The sequence below is a fragment of the Meriones unguiculatus genome, chromosome 7, assembly GCF_030254825.1.
Source record: "Meriones unguiculatus strain TT.TT164.6M chromosome 7, Bangor_MerUng_6.1, whole genome shotgun sequence".
In the NCBI taxonomy this organism is placed as follows: domain Eukaryota; kingdom Metazoa; phylum Chordata; class Mammalia; order Rodentia; family Muridae; genus Meriones; species Meriones unguiculatus.
The window spans coordinates 12,641,849-12,658,193 of record NC_083355.1 but is presented as its reverse complement, the minus strand read 5'-3'; the positions used below and the strand labels follow the sequence as shown (position 1 = coordinate 12,658,193).

At 47.6% G+C, this 16,345-nt stretch overlaps 2 long non-coding RNA genes across 2 annotated transcripts in view; one reads left to right on the top strand and one right to left on the bottom strand.

Annotated features, from left to right (window-relative positions):
• The window catches only part of LOC132655105 (uncharacterized), a 29,800-nt gene extending 14,276 nt beyond the window's left edge, over positions 1 to 15,524 (bottom strand). Inside the window, exons 1-3 of the long non-coding RNA XR_009592740.1 lie at positions 12,768 to 15,524; positions 9,427 to 9,549; positions 8,342 to 8,860 (exon numbers count right to left, since the gene is read on the bottom strand). This is a non-coding gene — a long non-coding RNA (uncharacterized LOC132655105). The remainder of the gene's footprint in view (positions 1 to 8,341; positions 8,861 to 9,426; positions 9,550 to 12,767) is intronic.
• On the top strand, positions 1,384 to 6,147 carry LOC110554848 (uncharacterized). The gene is made up of 3 exons (XR_002476799.2): positions 1,384 to 1,581; positions 2,522 to 2,672; positions 4,795 to 6,147. It is a non-coding gene; the product is annotated as an uncharacterized LOC110554848 (long non-coding RNA).
• Positions 15,525 to 16,345: the final 821 nt, after the last annotated feature.

Here is a 16,345-nt window from a genome sequence, read left to right as displayed (position 1 = left end):
GCTCCCTAGAAAGGCCACCTGATACGGAAGGAAGCTTTCGATTGATTTCTCCATTAACCCCCCTCCAGGTCATTTGCAGACTGCCCCTCCAGTGTTTCCATCCTTGGCCTTCTGGACGCAAGCTTCACAGTCCCCTTCCTAGGGGTGGGAGGCTCAGGCCAGACGCTAAGCCAGACGCTAACAGCAGCTACACTGCCTACCGCCAGCTCTGCCACCGCCTGGACCGCACGCAGAGCACGGCTCATCCGCAAAACCCACACATTTGGCAAGGGACACCTAAGGATCTTTGTGGTGGATCCCTGACTGTGGATCCCTGTCCGCTGTCAGCCTACACCAATCAAGGATGGACACTGTTAAACTGCCTTAGATGGGTTATCTTAAAAAAAACAGCCACAAGCCCAGCGCCTTGGCGCAAAATCGCGGCACTCTGGAAGGCAGTGGCAGGTGGATCTCTGTGAGTTCGAGGCCAGCCTGGTCTACAAAGTGAGTCCAGGACAGCTATGGCTATACAGAGAAACCATGTCTCGAAAAGAAAAAAAAAAAAAAAAAGCAAAGAAAACAGCTACAGGCCTTTCACTCCTCACCGCTTGCCTGGGCCGTGAGCACACGGGTTAACTACCTAAGAGGAAATATAGTAGGATGTGGTTGTCGCTAGGACCTGACCTTTAGACTCAAACCCAAACAAGTTGGCCAGCCAATGGAAGATGGTGACCACGGCCTTCTGAGGTGCGTGGGTATTGCGGCCAACGTGTGAATGATATTCTTACTCTCAAATATCACGCAGCCAGAAATGGCAACTTATGGGTTCTATGAAATTAACACACGGGTGTCTGCCTGGGCGGTCATCTCTGAGGCTGGTGGCAGGCTGCCTCTCCCACATTCTACCCAGTGGGTCCTAATTCTTCAGGACCAAGAGCAGCCTCGAAAACCTACAGTGTTTTTATCGCGACACTACTAGTCAGTACCATCAGGCAGGGAGCACCGATCCAGAGGGATGCCCTCTGCCCTGCCCAGTCTTCCTCGGACACTCCACACACTGGCTCCCCACTCACTGCAGTACAGTCACCCTCTCGGGCTGTACTGCTGGCCTTGGTGTCCAACGGTCATCCTAAATCCTGATGAATTCATGACTACTGCATGAATAAGAGAGAAGCGAGAAACTCTCCAAGTTCAGAAGCCAGCTTGGCCCGCCCCAGTCTGGACTTGAACCCCGAGGGGCAGGGCTGTGGCTGCCTTCTGGGGCCCCTGGCATCAGCTAGCGGCGCCGCGCGCTCTTTAGCATGCCCTGCGCAGACTCATACTGCCACCAGGGGGCGGCATCTGGCTCCGCTTGAACTCTGTAAGGAAGCAATTGAATGAGCCACTCTAAAAGAAGTCTGGGAAAGTGAAAGCAATTTGGGAACCGACTTTGGATCCCCGGTTAGCCCCTCCCCAAGTCACTGGGTGGCCTTTGGCCATTACTTAGACTTCCTAATAGTTTGTATCCTCATCTAAACTGAGAAAAGCCAGGGTCTGGGAATGACATCTGACTGTCACCGGCTGGCTGGGCCTGACCCCCTGGAGCTCCAGCCAGGATCATAGGTAAGAGCTGCGCCCTCTGGAAGAGGCCTTGCTTGGTCCTGTTCTTGAAGCTCACTGCCTAAACGGAAGTGTGCCTGGCACAGGCTGAATTCCTAGTAGTATGTGTCCTTTAGCTCTTGGAACCTTTGTACGCCTTACGGCAGCCCCACCCCGCCATCACACCGTCCGTCGTCTTACCTGCTGCTGGGGACGGAACCTAGAGTCTTCAGAATGCTAAACTTATGCTCATCCACAAAGCCACACTCCCAAGCCATTTCGGGAATCCTCCCAACTCACAGCCCTATTATTGTCATGCCTAATGATCACACACACACACACACACACAGAGAGAAAGAGAGAGAGAGAGAGAGACTAACACGAGGACTGTTGGAGTTAGAGATGAAGGCAGGACTAGGTTCCTCCATCATGTAACTTGAGGTTAAATCTCAGCTAATATTTATTCTCTGTGAGATCTGGACTGCGCCTTGATTCACATTGGTGTATACCTGTATTGGAGTACTGGAGAGCTGGAGACAGGAAGGATCGATGCTGAAGGCCAACCTCAGCTACATCAGGAGTTCAGATCCAAACGGGGCTACATAAGACCCTGTCCCAAAAAAACTAACAAAAAACTAAAATAAAACAGAGGTAGTTAATGACAGCTTTATAGAGTTATTGGGGGAAAACAAATAGGTGAAGAGTCAGTAAATATGAATTATTACTATTATAAATATTAGAGCTCACAATTCAGAATGCTAGCTAGATCTCAGACACGATGAGATTTCCCCAATAAAAGGCTAGAACTGTGAGGGTATGACTGCTTTTCATTTCCAGGGCTAGGTACCGAAGTGGGGCACACGCGGCTCCTAGGAGAAGAGGGTTGGTGGGCGTTGGTCCCAGGAAGCAGATACCGTTTTCACTCTAGTGCGAGAGCCCCAGCCCTTTTTGCTCTTCATTACAGCGCTGGAATAACAGTCTGGAGCGCCGACTCGCAGGCCTGGTTGACTCATACAGAGATGACTTGGCAGACAGTCATGAGATGGTGCTTCCAGCTCAGCCACTGACCTGCTGTCCAGCAGAGGAAGCAGCTGGGGAAGCACCGTCGTATCCAGGTTTTCAAACGGGCTGGAATTCAAACTTGAACTCCATTGGATGGGTTAAGCAGCGCCATTTCAAAATCACTTTACACCCGTGTGTGTGTGTGTGTGTGTGTGTGTGTGTGTGTGTGTGTGTGTGTGTGTGTGTCAGAGAGAGAGAAGGGGGGAGAAAGACTGCAACACCCCCTCCCCATTCTATTACTTTTCCCACACTCCCTCTCCTCCCACTTTGATTTGTTTACCTAGTGTTTTCCATGTATAATGAGGTCCTCTGAGCTTTGTTGTTTGTTTGGTGGCTTTTGAAACAGGATACCACTAGATAGCCCAGACTTAGAATCCTCCTCCAAAGTATTAGGATCAGTTTTTTTTGTTTTGTTTTTAAAACTTTAAAAATAAGGTTTAATCCACAGGGCAGTGGTGGCACACGCCTTTAAATTCCAGCACTTGGGAGGCAGAGGGAAGCGGATCTCTGTGAGTTTGAGACCAGCCTGGTTGACAGAGTGAGTTCCAAGACAGCCAGGGCTACCCTGTCTCAGAAAACCAAAAGCCCAAACTAAACAAACAAACAAACAAAAATCTTTTAGATCATCTAGCCGTTGAATATTAACACTGTCTAAATTAGCTAACAAGCAGGGCATTGTGACACGCACGTGTAATCCCAGCAGGCAATTGAAGAAAATCCGTGAGGTTCAGGACTGTACAAGAAAAGGCTTTAGGCACACAGTACGAATCAGTAGTTGTCTGAGGTGACACCTATGGTCCTGAGTAGCTAATGACATCCTCTTAGCTGGCTACGATGGCACAAACCTGTAGTTCAACACTTGGCAAAAGCAGAGGCAAAAGTAACAAGAGTTCAAAAAAATCTACTACTACATAGGGAGTTCAAGTCCAGCCAGGACCACATGAGATCCTGAATCAAAAATAAATAACATGCCCTCTTGTCCTCTTGAATGTGACTGTGTTTGCATGGTAGGTCATAGAGTCTAGTCACATGACTTTGTGGGGGGTTTTGATTTTTTTTTTTTTTTTTTTTTTTAGCATTGCTTTGTGTATTTTTTTTTTTCCTTTTTGTGACCGGGTCTTGCCATACCGTCCAGGCTAGCCTTATACTCATTTCATTCATTTTGCTCCTTCTGCCTCAACTTCCTAAGCACTCCAATTACAGGTATGCCCTCCCATGAACCTACCACCTTCTCTCTGCCCCCACCACCTTACCCCTCTACCCCCCAATCCCACTCACCCCTAGAGCCTCAAGGCCCTCCTCAGGACACCTGCTTTCTCTAGAAAGGCTCCACCCTCTCCCTGGAGACTTTCCAAGCCAGAGGCCACGTGTTCAAGCACATGAGCCAATGGGGAATGTTTCACATTCAAACTGCAGCACTGTGCAAACATCAGAAGCTGGGGACAGAACCAAGCAGGGACCGGAAGCTTGAGACAGAGCAGAGATACCCCACGGATACTCAGCTAGGGGAGTGAAGGCTACTGTCTAGATGATTACCCTGGGATAGCTTTTCTGAGTGGTCATGAACTACAGGTTAGGAAAACACCACAGCAACAAGTACAGCTTCATCTCAGCAAGTCATCTGAGGGCCAGCGAGAGAAAAGAGCGAAGGCTGTCACCTCCCCTCCGGGAAACACAGTACAGAACTATAATCTTCCAGAGCTGAAGCAAAGACCTTTCTTCATTCTGAATAACTATACTTACTCTGTTCCTGACCCCATATTCAATTCATTTACTCACTTTATATTTCTGTTGTTTCGGGTTTTTTTTTTTTAAAAAAAAACAAAATGTATTATGTTTTTATTTATGTGTATGTGTGTGCGCGTCTCTGTGCGTATACATGTGAATGTATGCACGTTGGCCTCTGCAGGCACCCGCAAACTTGTGTGGTTACCCACACAGAGACATATACACACATAGTTAAAAATGATTTTAAAATCTTAAACAAAAAGAAGGGAACTACTGAAACGTCCATGCTGAACCCGCATCTCTGGGCTAACCTCCCGTGGCAGAGGACTTCAGCTGTTATTAAGCCCCATTCTTAAGCCCAGCCTTGTAAATTTTTCCTTTGAAAAGGAAACTTATTTGACCCAAAACTGCTACCTAAACATTGTCCGTTCTTTCTTTCTCCCATAGGAGAATTTTGTTCAATAGTAAGTACCGAGAGTCAGCAAGATGGCTCAGCGAGTTAAGGCGCCTGCCACCAAGCCTGAAGACCTGAGTTGCATACCTCGGACCTGCATGGCAAGAGAGAACTAGGTCCTGCAAGTTGTCCTCTGACCTCCACACACATGCTGTAGCATGTGCATGTGTGCACATGCAGTAAACAAACAAATAAATGTAATTTAAAAAATAACGGGGGGCTGGAGAGATGGCTCAGAGGTTAAGAGCACTGGCTGTTCTTCCAAAGGTCCTGAGTTCAATTCCCAGAAACCACATGGTGACTCATAACCATCTATAATGAGATCTAGTGCTCTTTCTGCCCTACAGGCATACAAGCAGTCTGAAGACTGTATAAATAATAAATAAATCTTTGCCAGGTGGTGGTGGCTCACACCTTTAATCCCAGCACTCACGAGGCAGAGGCAGGCAGATGTTTGTGAGTTCAAGGTCATCGTGGTCTACAAGTTCCAGGACAGCCAGAGCTCCACAGAGAAACCCTGTCTCAAAAACCAAATGATAATAATTATAATTGGTACTGAGAAAAACTTAGTTCTTCTTTTTAAAACCCACAGATTTCTCTAATCAAAAGAAATGTGTATCCTGACTGTTTTCATCTGGGCCATCAAAACCCTTCAGAGCTAGCATTAGGCTGTCTGGAGCAAGCAGGCTGAACATCTGATTTCTAATTTTTTTTTCTTCCAGTGTTTTCCTGTTTTATTCATATTCCATTGGTTTGGTTTCATTGTCTGGAGTTTTCTTTTTTCTTTTCTTTTCCTTATTTTTTTTTTCGGTTAGGCCACAACAAATTCTTTTTAAAACTACTTTGTGATATAAATAAATTGCACATTCTATTCGAGTGACGAGTAGAGTAGCAGATGGTTTGTGAATTGGGCAAAATGGGGAAGAAAAGGAATAAATGAGGACTCTCAACACCATTTAAGATAAATAACTCTGTTTGCTTGTTCTGGGTAGTTTTAACTGACAATTTGACACAACCAATAATCACTTGAGAAGAGCGTCTCAAATGAAGAAATATCTAGATCAGCTTGGCTGGCAGGGTGAGGTGGGGGTGGGGCGGATCTTGATTGTGAACTGACAAAGAAAGACACAGGCCAGGGTGAGCAGTATCATTCCCTGAGTAGGGGACCAAGAACGGTGTAAGAAAGGAGAAAACAAGCTGAGAGCAAGCAAGCAAAGACGTGTTCGTTTTCTCTTTGCTCTTGAGTATAGATGTGATGTGACTAGCTGCTTGGATCCTTGCCTTGACTTTACTCAAGTGATGGATGGACTATGACCTGAGATTGAAAGCCAAATAAACTCTTTCTCCCCAAAGTTGCCTTTTTGTCGGCATATTTTGTCACAGTAACCAAAATGAAGCTAGGATAACTGGTTTGTTGTTTTGAAGCTACTTTGTTTATATTTTGGACCTTGATAGCTGTTATCAGGAAACAGTCTGGTGAAAATGTTTTCAAGTTTGATAGATTCCCTCTATCTGGCTATTTTTAATGAGATCAATTGCTGAGAGCACTCTTGTCCCTCTAAATTGATTAGCTCTGCCTAGCAGGAAGAGAATGTCCTGCTGCTGCAAACCCTCCCTGTACCTCCGTCATGTCCAGGCAAAGTGGACATGTGGAGAAGGGTGGGACCAGGTGGGAGAGTGAAGGGGTGACATGACTTCAAGGGTCATGAAGAATGACTGACCTCCTGAGTATTCCCTATAAGAAGGGATGCTTTGTCCTAAGTAGTGGGGTGCCTGCCACAAGTCCAGGGCATTGACTTCCAAGAAATGCTTGTTAGAAATTACCAAAGGCAGATATGATGATGCTTGCTATTTTCTGGTCCTTCTGAGGGAATACCAGTTTGCCTGCCTAAACTGCAGCTACATGGGTTTTATTCAGTAGTGCTGGATATATCTCTGGTTTTGCAAATTTCTTTTGTCCTCTACAAGTGCTGTATGTGTTTCCTACACAAGGTTTAGAAACTAGATACAAGCTAATGTTAAAGACTAAATAGTGTCTGATGAGGGGAAAGAAGCTGAAACACTTAAACTTGAGCAATTAATGGGAAAGGATAAATGAGAGTCAGAGGCTTTGGAGCACGATTTACTCTGTCCTATAACTGCCCAGATACTCTTTGACAGTGCTTGTTTCAGAAGTGAAAAGAAAAGTTAGGCCGGGCACAACTGCTCTGCCAGCATTCTGGGATCACAAAATGGTTAAAGCCAGGCGTAGTGGTACACAGCAACGCTCAATCCCAGCACTCAAGACGCAGAGGCAGGTGGATCTTTATGAGTTCTAGGCCAGCCTACATAGTGAGTTCCAAGCCTATAGGGAGACCTTGCCTCAAAAAAAAAAAAAAAAAAACAAATATACAACATGGTAAAACAGGAGTACCAAGAGCCCTGCACACACTTGGCAAGCATTCTGTCATTGAAATAGGTTCCCAGCTCCTTCTGTTACTGACCCTGTTATCAGCTTAATCCAACCAGTCAACACAACGTGTCTAGGCAACCATCATGGTACCTGAGTGGTCTCTCGGCGCTTTACTCGTGCCCTACACCCCTTTCCAACATCTAATTCCCCCCACTGTGGCTTAATTGTTAAAGTTCCTTCCATGCATGCCTGAGGCTCAGAGTTTGAATCTCCAGCATACACATAAGAACCAGGCTGTCACAGCATGTCTGTAACCTCTGTGATGATGGTAGTTTGTGGTGTGTGTGTGTAGACAGACAGATCTTTGGAGTTCATGGACTACCCAGCCTAGCTGAATCAATAAACTCCAAGTTCAGTGAGAGACCCATTCAAAATAAATAAATAAATAGCCAGGTATATAGGGCCACACGCCTTTAATCCCAGCACTTGGCAGGCAGAGGCAGGAGGATCTCTGTGAGTTCGAGGCCAGTCTGGTCTATATAGCAAGCTCCAGGACAGTCATAGATAAGACTACATAGAGAGAACCTGTCAATAAATTAGATAGATAGATAGATAGATAGATAGATAGATAGATAAAGTTGAGAGTGACAGAGAAAACACCTGACATCAACTCTAGCCTCTACAGACACAAACACACACACACACACACACACACACACACACACACACTTTATGAATACCCATACATTTAACTCTCTGTCTCTTTCTCTCTGTGTGTGTATCTCTCTCTCTCCCTCTCTCCCTCTCTCCCTCCCTCTCTTCTTCCCTCCTTCCCTCCCTCCCTCTCTCTTTTCTTTTCTCTCTCTCTCTGAACATAGACACAGGCACACATGCAAACCTCTATTTGGCCATTCACTCTTTTGCCTAGAGCTCTATAACTGTCTACCATAACTCCCAGGGAAAAGGCAGTTTGTAACCAATCTACCAACAGCCATCAATGGGGTGCCATGCGCCGCAAGCCCTCCCATGTCCTTCTCTTGTTTACTCTCCGTCCCTTATCATATCAGCCCCATTTCCATTCCTGGAATAACCCACGGCTCCTATAGCCTCAAGGTTGTCACGTGTGGCTGAAACACAGTGTCACTTACATTTAACCTAGCTGGCTTCTCATCCTCTTAGTTCCAGAAAAGAAAAAGAAAAAGAAAAAAAAAAGTGTTGCTTCCTGTGCGTAATCCTCTTCCAGGACCCTTCTCACTGCTAGCTGAGTTTTCTATCTTGCCTCTTTTGGAGTCTTCTTCCCATAATTGTGTATTTTTTCACTCGTAAAAAGGAAAAGGTTTGTGCACCCAGGTTCTCAGCAGCATTTCATTTCATACTAGGCCAAAGATGAAAGCAACAGCAAGGTCCATCACGGTTGACAGAATAAACAAAACGTGTTGCGCGTTCATACAGCGGAAGTACCATTCCGCCTTAGAAAGAAGAAAGTCTGCTCGCAGACTCTGCTGCGATGCCCATAGTCAGGACGGCTTGTCTCTGTGCTGTCTCCTCCTAGGTCCACGGCTTCTTAGGACGTCAGGAATTTGATTCCCTTTTGGTACGCCTTCTCAGAGTTTGGCTCTGTGCCTGGGATAGGACAGTCTCTCGGCCGGCATAGGGAGAAGGAGATCCTGGAAGATGGAGAGAACACAGATTAGGGTTGAGTGGCCCCCGGAGCCTGGGTTGCTGCCAGTCTAGCTCCAGCCCCTGAGAAACACACCTGTCTCTCCTCTTTGTTGCCTAACCCAACACGGATTTGCGACTAAGATTTCTTTCCTCACTGAGGCCGAGCCTTCCTCCTCCTGGAGGGCTGCAGCTTTGGCTTCTCCCTCCCTAACCCCCTGCGAGGCCTTTTGGACAACCGTGACCCATGCAAGAGTTTTTAAAAGACCCTTCAAAATCTTCATCAGTTTCCTGTGCAGATGGGGGTGACATTGTCCAACCAAGAATATGGCGCCTCCTTAGTATAGACTTAGTATAGAACGAGGAGGGAGTGAAGCTCAGATTCTTATCTGGGCAACCCAGCTTCAAAGCTCAACCACTGAGCAGCCATGCCGCACGCCACTCCTTGGGGGTAAACACGTAAAGGCTTGTGACATCAAGATAGAAAGTCCTGGAGGGACTGAGCGCACTCTGTCCCCGCCCCCGCCCCAGGGGGGCCTCCAGGTGTTGCTCTCCAGGAGGTGGAGTGACTCACTGTGTTTAGCAGATTTGGAAAGTGCTCTGCCTCGTTTTCCTCTCCGGCTCTGAGCTTCCTGAAGCTGCATCTGCTGGTGATGACCTTCCCTAAAACTCTCCAGCCTGGGTCCATCAATGCAACCTGAAAGAAGGGTGTCCTCTAGGCTAACCTTTCAGAGATTCTAGACCCTTCTAGGAGCCCTGGGTATTCAGAGCAGAGGGGTACCTTCATTTCTAGGCTCCTCTGACCCTGGACTCCCAGGCTCAGTTCCTAATAGTGTCCACCCAAAATAGGCCCACCCTTCTATCTCTGTGACACCCCCATGTCAAGACATATCTCCTCTTTGGACTGGCAGTATAGCTTAATGGTAGAGCATTCGTGTGTGTGTGTGTGTGTGTGTGTGTGTAGCCCCTAAGACTGCAGCCCATGTTCCAAGTAAAGAGGGACCTGGGAATGGTCAGTTTCAGCATCTGATCATAAAACCCAGTTGCTGCTGCCTGGAGCCCAAGGGCTCGCTACCACCTCGGGTGCATGCCACTGGGAGGACAACAGCCCCACCCCCACTTTGCTGGGTGTGCTGAGCCCCCTCACTGACTTCTCACGGCACCTGCATGAGGGAGCTACAGTTAGAAGTCACAGTGAGTCGGAATCACTTGGCCCAGGTCCTTAGCATGGAAAAATGGAAGAACTGAGGATCTAGTCACAGGCTGGCTGGGCTAGAGTCACACTAAGCTCAAAGGCGGAACAGCTGATGGGCCCCCAGGAGCTAGGGGCTTCTGAATCCTAGGGTCCTTGTGACTGTGCCCACACCTTCCACATGATCTAAGCAAAGAGGGCCTTGGGGCAGCACGAACTCATCCCACACCATAAACCCTGGCCTGTTTTAGCTGCTGCCACCTTGTGCCCAAGGCCTCCATGCTGTTCAGGTCTGCTCAGGACTCTGCCTTCCAGAGCTCCCAGCCTCTCCTGTGGCTCTCTCATAAACACAGAATAGAAGCAGGTCAAGTGTGTTCAACCTTGACCTTCCAAAGTGAGGGACTTTCCAAAGCTCCTATCCCACTGCCTTCAGCTCTGGTTTCCTGGGAATAGGAAGGTACAGGAAGATGACATTCAGGGGAAAACAAAGACATGACCATCTGGTAGGACTTCATCAAATGTCCCCAGGTTTCACTTTCTTTATTTAGACAGAGAGTTTGGAATTCAGTGTCATTCAGTCTTGGAATCCTCCCACTCCCACTTGGGGTGTTTCTGATGACTCACCCCCAGGTCTCCTACAGCTACAATCACTCTAGGATGATCCCAAGGCTAACCAAAACCTGATAGGCTACGCATCCCTTTTTGGAATCCTGAAGGTTCTCCCTGCAGCTCTTCCTCACATTATCTTTCTTATTAAGTCCACAACCCAACCTCCACCCCTACCCCCATCCCTAGTGGACAGGCAACAAAGCATGGTGTGGCCAATGGTAGTTGGCAGCCCTGACCTGAAACACACACACACACACACACACACACAGAGAGAGAGAGAGAGAGAGAGAGAGAGAGAGAGAGAGACAGAAAAACAGAGAGTAATCTTCATCTGATTGTATACTTCCCTTCTCACAGTCATCACTCTCTCCAGTTGTGAGTGTGCTCTTGAGTCTATATCTTGATTTTTGATCTCTCTCTTTGTCTCTCCTTCCTCTCTCCCTTCTCCCCTCTCCCTTTTTTTTGTTCTTCTCTCCCTCTTCTACCTCTCTCCTTCCTTCCTTTCCTTCTTCCCTTTCTCCCTCTTTATCCAGCCTCCTCTACTTCTATCCTTTTAAAAAGAAATTGAATCTTCCTCCCTTTCAACTGCTACTCTACCCTCTCCAGCCCTTGTCTTTGGAGGTTTCTTCTCCCATCTTCTCACAAACTTCCTGCTCTCTGGGTATCCCCTGACCCCTTCAGCTGCTTAATGATAATTCCAAGCCATATGCTTGCTCCTGCTCTCTGTCTCTCTCTCTTCTTCTTCTTCTTCTCCTTCTCCTTCTCTCCCCCATCTCTCTCTCTCTCTCTCCTGGCATCATGTACCTCAGGCTGGCCTTAAACTCACTATGTAGCCAAGAATAATCTTGAACTTCTAATCCTCCTGCCTCTACCCCCTGAGTGGTAGAGTCACAGGCATACAGCACCACACCTGTTTTATATAGTACTGGGATGGAACCCAGGGCCTCAGGCATGCTAGGCAAGCACCTTACCAACTGAGCTCCATCTCCATCTTGCCAAGCCTATCTTCTGCTCATCTGCCACCTTTCATACCACTCCTCTCTCCCTTCTTGAGGCTCCTTCTTTGCTTCTGAGTCATGACACTATTCTGATACTTACTTATCCTTTATCTCACAACTACTTTTTGGTTTTCTTTGCTGGATCTGCAAGATGTCCACTAAGTGCATATGTCTTGTAAAGGGTCCATCTTAAAAAAAAAAACAACAAATCATTTTTAAAAATTTATTTATTATTTATTTTTAATGTACATTTGGTATTTGACCTACATGTATATCTGTGTGAGGAAGTCGGATCCATTGTAACTTGGGTTACAGCCAGTTGTAAGCTGCCATGTGGGTGCTGGGAATTGAACCCAGGTCCTCTGGAAGAGCAGCCAAAGCTTTTAACTGCTGAGCCATCTCGCCAGCCCCTAAAGGGTCCATCTTTACTTCTCTCTTCATCTCCTATTCATTGGGCAGCCTACAGTGTCCATCTCCAGTACCCAAAGACCCAGTGACATCTTGTGGACCCCACAGATACCGTATACACTCACACAAACATGTATACATAATAAAAATAAGTCTTTTAAAATGCTTTTTGGCTGTTTCACACCACTCAGGTTTGGGTACTCTGTGAAGCCAGCCCTGGGAATCACAGGCAGTTGACCCCAGAGTAGCTTAAATGCCTTCCTACTGGGACAAGAGTGTCCTGGAATACTAAGTGAACGGCTAGTCCCCTGGGGCTCTGTCGAGAATGCTGAGTAGATGCTGACCTTCCTTTGGTCGAACTTGTGCTTCCAACGAAATCGCAGCACACAGGGGGTGGGTGGGTTGACGTGTGGTGATCTGTAAACCTGGAACACCCTGAGGACATCCTATAAAGCATGCTCAACCCTCCATCTCCTAGCCCGGGATCTAACACCCCACTGGCTTCCACTGCTGGACACTGGGTTGAAGAATTCAGTGAAGCCCTGGGTGCCCAGGGAGACTCCAGAGTTCCAGGGGGGAACCTACGAGCCTGGCACGGTTTCCATACAAGTTCGCACGGACCAGCCCCTGGGACTCCCGTGACAGCTGTGGTCTCATGCTGTGGTCAGGACACCCTCGTAGGCTCTCTGTTTCCCAACAGTGACTCACCGCTCTGTGAGGAGAAGCAAGCTGGGACCCAACAGTCTCTGTTTCTTCTTTCTTCTGTCTTTCCAGGAAGCACTTGGAACAGGATATAAAGGCAGCACTTTCCACCCAGTCTGACATCCTGCTTCCAGATGCGAGACTCCAAGCCAGCAGAAGGGCAGCCCCAAAGCAGCTGGGAGTGGGGAGCTCCAGGTTCCAGCTTGAAAAATCCAAGTCTAGCAGCGTCCAGCTAGGCCGTCACTTTGCCCTCATTCTCTTTAACAGACCTCAAACGATCAGAATACTGTATTACACTCTATAGTGATTCCTATGGGAAGTGTCTCTCATGGGCTCTGGCCTTAGAACATTTGGTGTGGCGTCCACTTAGTGGTGCTGTTTGGGGGAGGCTGTAAAATAGCCTGTTCTCATACCTTTATTTAGCTCCCTGAGGTCAGCACTGTCTGATATCACTAACTGGAAATATCCAGGACTAAAAAATTCATTAGTGTCTTCATTGACTAGAGTGTATGATTACAATTGTTCTGATATTACTATTAGATATTGTCAATCTCTTACCGTGCCTAATGTATGCATCAAACCTTACTGTTGCAGTGCTCATATTGGGAAATAAACATAATGTATGTGAAATTCAGAACTGGCTACAGTTTCAGGCATCCTTGGAGCATCGTGAATGAGGGAGGGTTACTGTATATAAAATGGGAATGATGGCAGTCTCTGCACCTGTGTCCTGGGACTTCATACCTGACTGCATGCCTGGAACTGAACTCAGGTCCTCTGCAAGTGTAGTTTGTACTCTTTACCACTGAGCCATCTCTCTGGCCTCAGCTGTTGGGTTTTTTGTTGCTTTGTTTAGTTTTGTTTTGGGGCAGGTTCTCAGGCTAATATCTCCCAGGTTGGATCTCTGTAGCCAAATGACCTTGCTGCACTCCTGATCCTCTCGTCTCCACATCCCAAGTGCGGAGATTACAGGCAGGCACCATCACAGTCAGGTCTACATGGTGCTGAGGACAGAACTCAGGGCCTCCTGCAAGCTAGGCAAGCATGGCACCAACTAAGTCCTCAAGTGGGTTGTCTATTATATTCTAAACTTCTCTGAAGCTTAGTGTTTTTAACATAACAACAACCATCGTTTCCCATAGTTCTAGCAGCTCTAGAGTTCAGGACCTCGTCAGCTTCAGGGTCCTACCTAGGTCTCTTATGTCGTTACAGTCGTTGATACCTACCTGCTCAGGGACTGATAGCAGAACCCTTTAATGCAGTTCCCCATGTTGTGGTGACCCCCCCCCCAACCATAACATTGTTTTACTGCTACTTCATAACTGTGATTTTGCTACTGTTAGGAACTGTAATGGAAATATGCCACCCCAACCCTTCACCACGTGGTCTTTTCAGAGGGCCACTCGAGTGGCTGGACAACGTGGCAGCCAGCTTCTCCCCCTGCCAGGCAAGCCAAAAGAATACAGCCGAAGCCACAGTGAAGAGACCCTCCCGCACAAGTCTCACTGTGCCACCATGTTTACCCAGGATGGCTATGTCCATTTGGGGAGGCATCCACAGAAGGCTAGGAACAGTCATTAGTTACTTTTCTTTATTAGTTACTTTTCTTGCTACTGACCAACTAGATGAGAAGAAATAATTTAAGGGCTTGGGGTATGTCGCTGTAGAATTCAGGGTTCAGTTCTTAGCACTGCATAAAATGAACATGGTGGCATGTGCCTGTAATCTCAGCAATTATGGGGATTAGAAGTTCATGAGCAGCTGGGGCACGGTAGTGCACCCCTTTAATCCCAGATTTTTGGGAGGCAAGTGCAAGTGGATCTCTGTGAGTTCGAGGCCAGCCTGGTCTTAAAAGCGAGTCCAGGATAGCCAAGGCTACACAAAGAAACCTTATCTCAGGAAAAAAAAAAGTTCATGGTTTTTCTCTGGTACATAGCAAGTTTGAGAATAGCCTGGTTACAGGAGGTTCTGTCTCAAGTACACATTAGAAATGGAGGAGGAAGAGGAGAAGGGGAAGGAGGAGAAGAGCTTAAGGGGCGATTCAGTCTTGTAGTTTGAGGGTGGACAGTCCATCATAGTGCAGAAGATGCTGCAGAAGGAATGCGAGGCATCTGGTTATACTGAGTCTGTAGTCAGAAAGCAGAGGACGGGAAGTGGAGCTTCTGGGCCGTAAAAACTGAAGGTCAGCGCCCCCAGTGAGGCTCCGCCTCCTGAAGGTTCTACAGTCTTCCCAAACAGCATCACCAGCTGGGGACCAAGTTGTTTAAACACATGAGCCTGGAGGGGACATTTCACATCCAAATCACATCACAGAATGGGCCGGAGACTGAGTCCCACATTTCCAATGGAGGAGGGAGCCCTGGGTCATTCTTAGCTCAATCGTTGGGGTATGCTTTGCTTTCCCTCCCCTCCCCCACATTCTCACCTTCAGCCAGAGGCGAGGACAGAGCCCTTTATAATCAGAAGGGCAAGAGGGAAGATGCCCAGGGAAGAAGGAGATGTTTACTCAGGTGAGCAGAACCTTTGTGAAGCTTGGGGAATGACCTAGAGAGTTAAATGCCTCCTGGGCGAGTGTGGGAGACCTGAGTTTGGGTTGCCAGCGCCCACTCAAAGCTGTACTCGGTAGCATGTCTACAGTCCCTGTACTCCTAAGGCAAGTGGTGAGTTAGAGGCAGGAGAATACATGGAGGCTGAAAGGCCAGCTAGCCAGCCCACGTACACTGCAGTGAATAAGTCACCCCACCTCAAACAAGGTAGAAGGTTAAGGACAGACGCCTGAAGTGGTCCTCTGACCTCCACACGGCCACCATGGCATTCATGCCTGCACTCTTATCCACGAATGTGCATACACATCACACACACACACACACACACACACACACACACAGAGCTATGTGAGGGATTATGAAGGAATTGGCAGACACTGAGAAGGGAAAATGTTTATAATGTGAGTGAAAGAAGCAGAGGGGACGGTTCAGTGAGAGCCAAGCAAACACATTTAAGCCAGCTGAGGCAAAACAGTAAACGTTAGGGCAGAGGGTTTGGCTGAAACATGGTCAAAGTTCCTGCAGGCTTGTTTGATGTGGGGATTTGAGGCTGAGTAATGGATTTGAGGAGTGTGAAAAAAAAAAATTCTCCTCCAAGGGACATTTCAGGAGCTTGCCCCGGTAGGGTCAAGGCAATACCAGGAAACGGATTTTAATAGCTTCCTTATATCAGCGTAGGAAACCGAAGCTGATAAGGAGTTGGAATAGAGTCTCCCGGTTAAAGGAGCTTCCCCAAAAGGAAACTTTGGAGAGGGAGATAGTCTGTGTTTACACAGCATGCCTTCGCTGTCTGCACTTTACACAAGCTGTATCCTAGGGCCAGGCTGAAGATAGAACCGCCTGACCTAGAAAAGCCCAAGTCTGGGCACAGCGCCCAACCAGCAGTGGGAGGGAACTTCTGCCCCGCCCCGCCCAGCCCGGGGGCTCAGAGTGGGGTGGGGGTGGGGGGTTTCCTTGTGCACTGCAGACCCTACACTGGATGCACACAGAGCTAAGCAAAGCCATGACAATGGTTTGGAGAGCTACTCCAACTCTTCT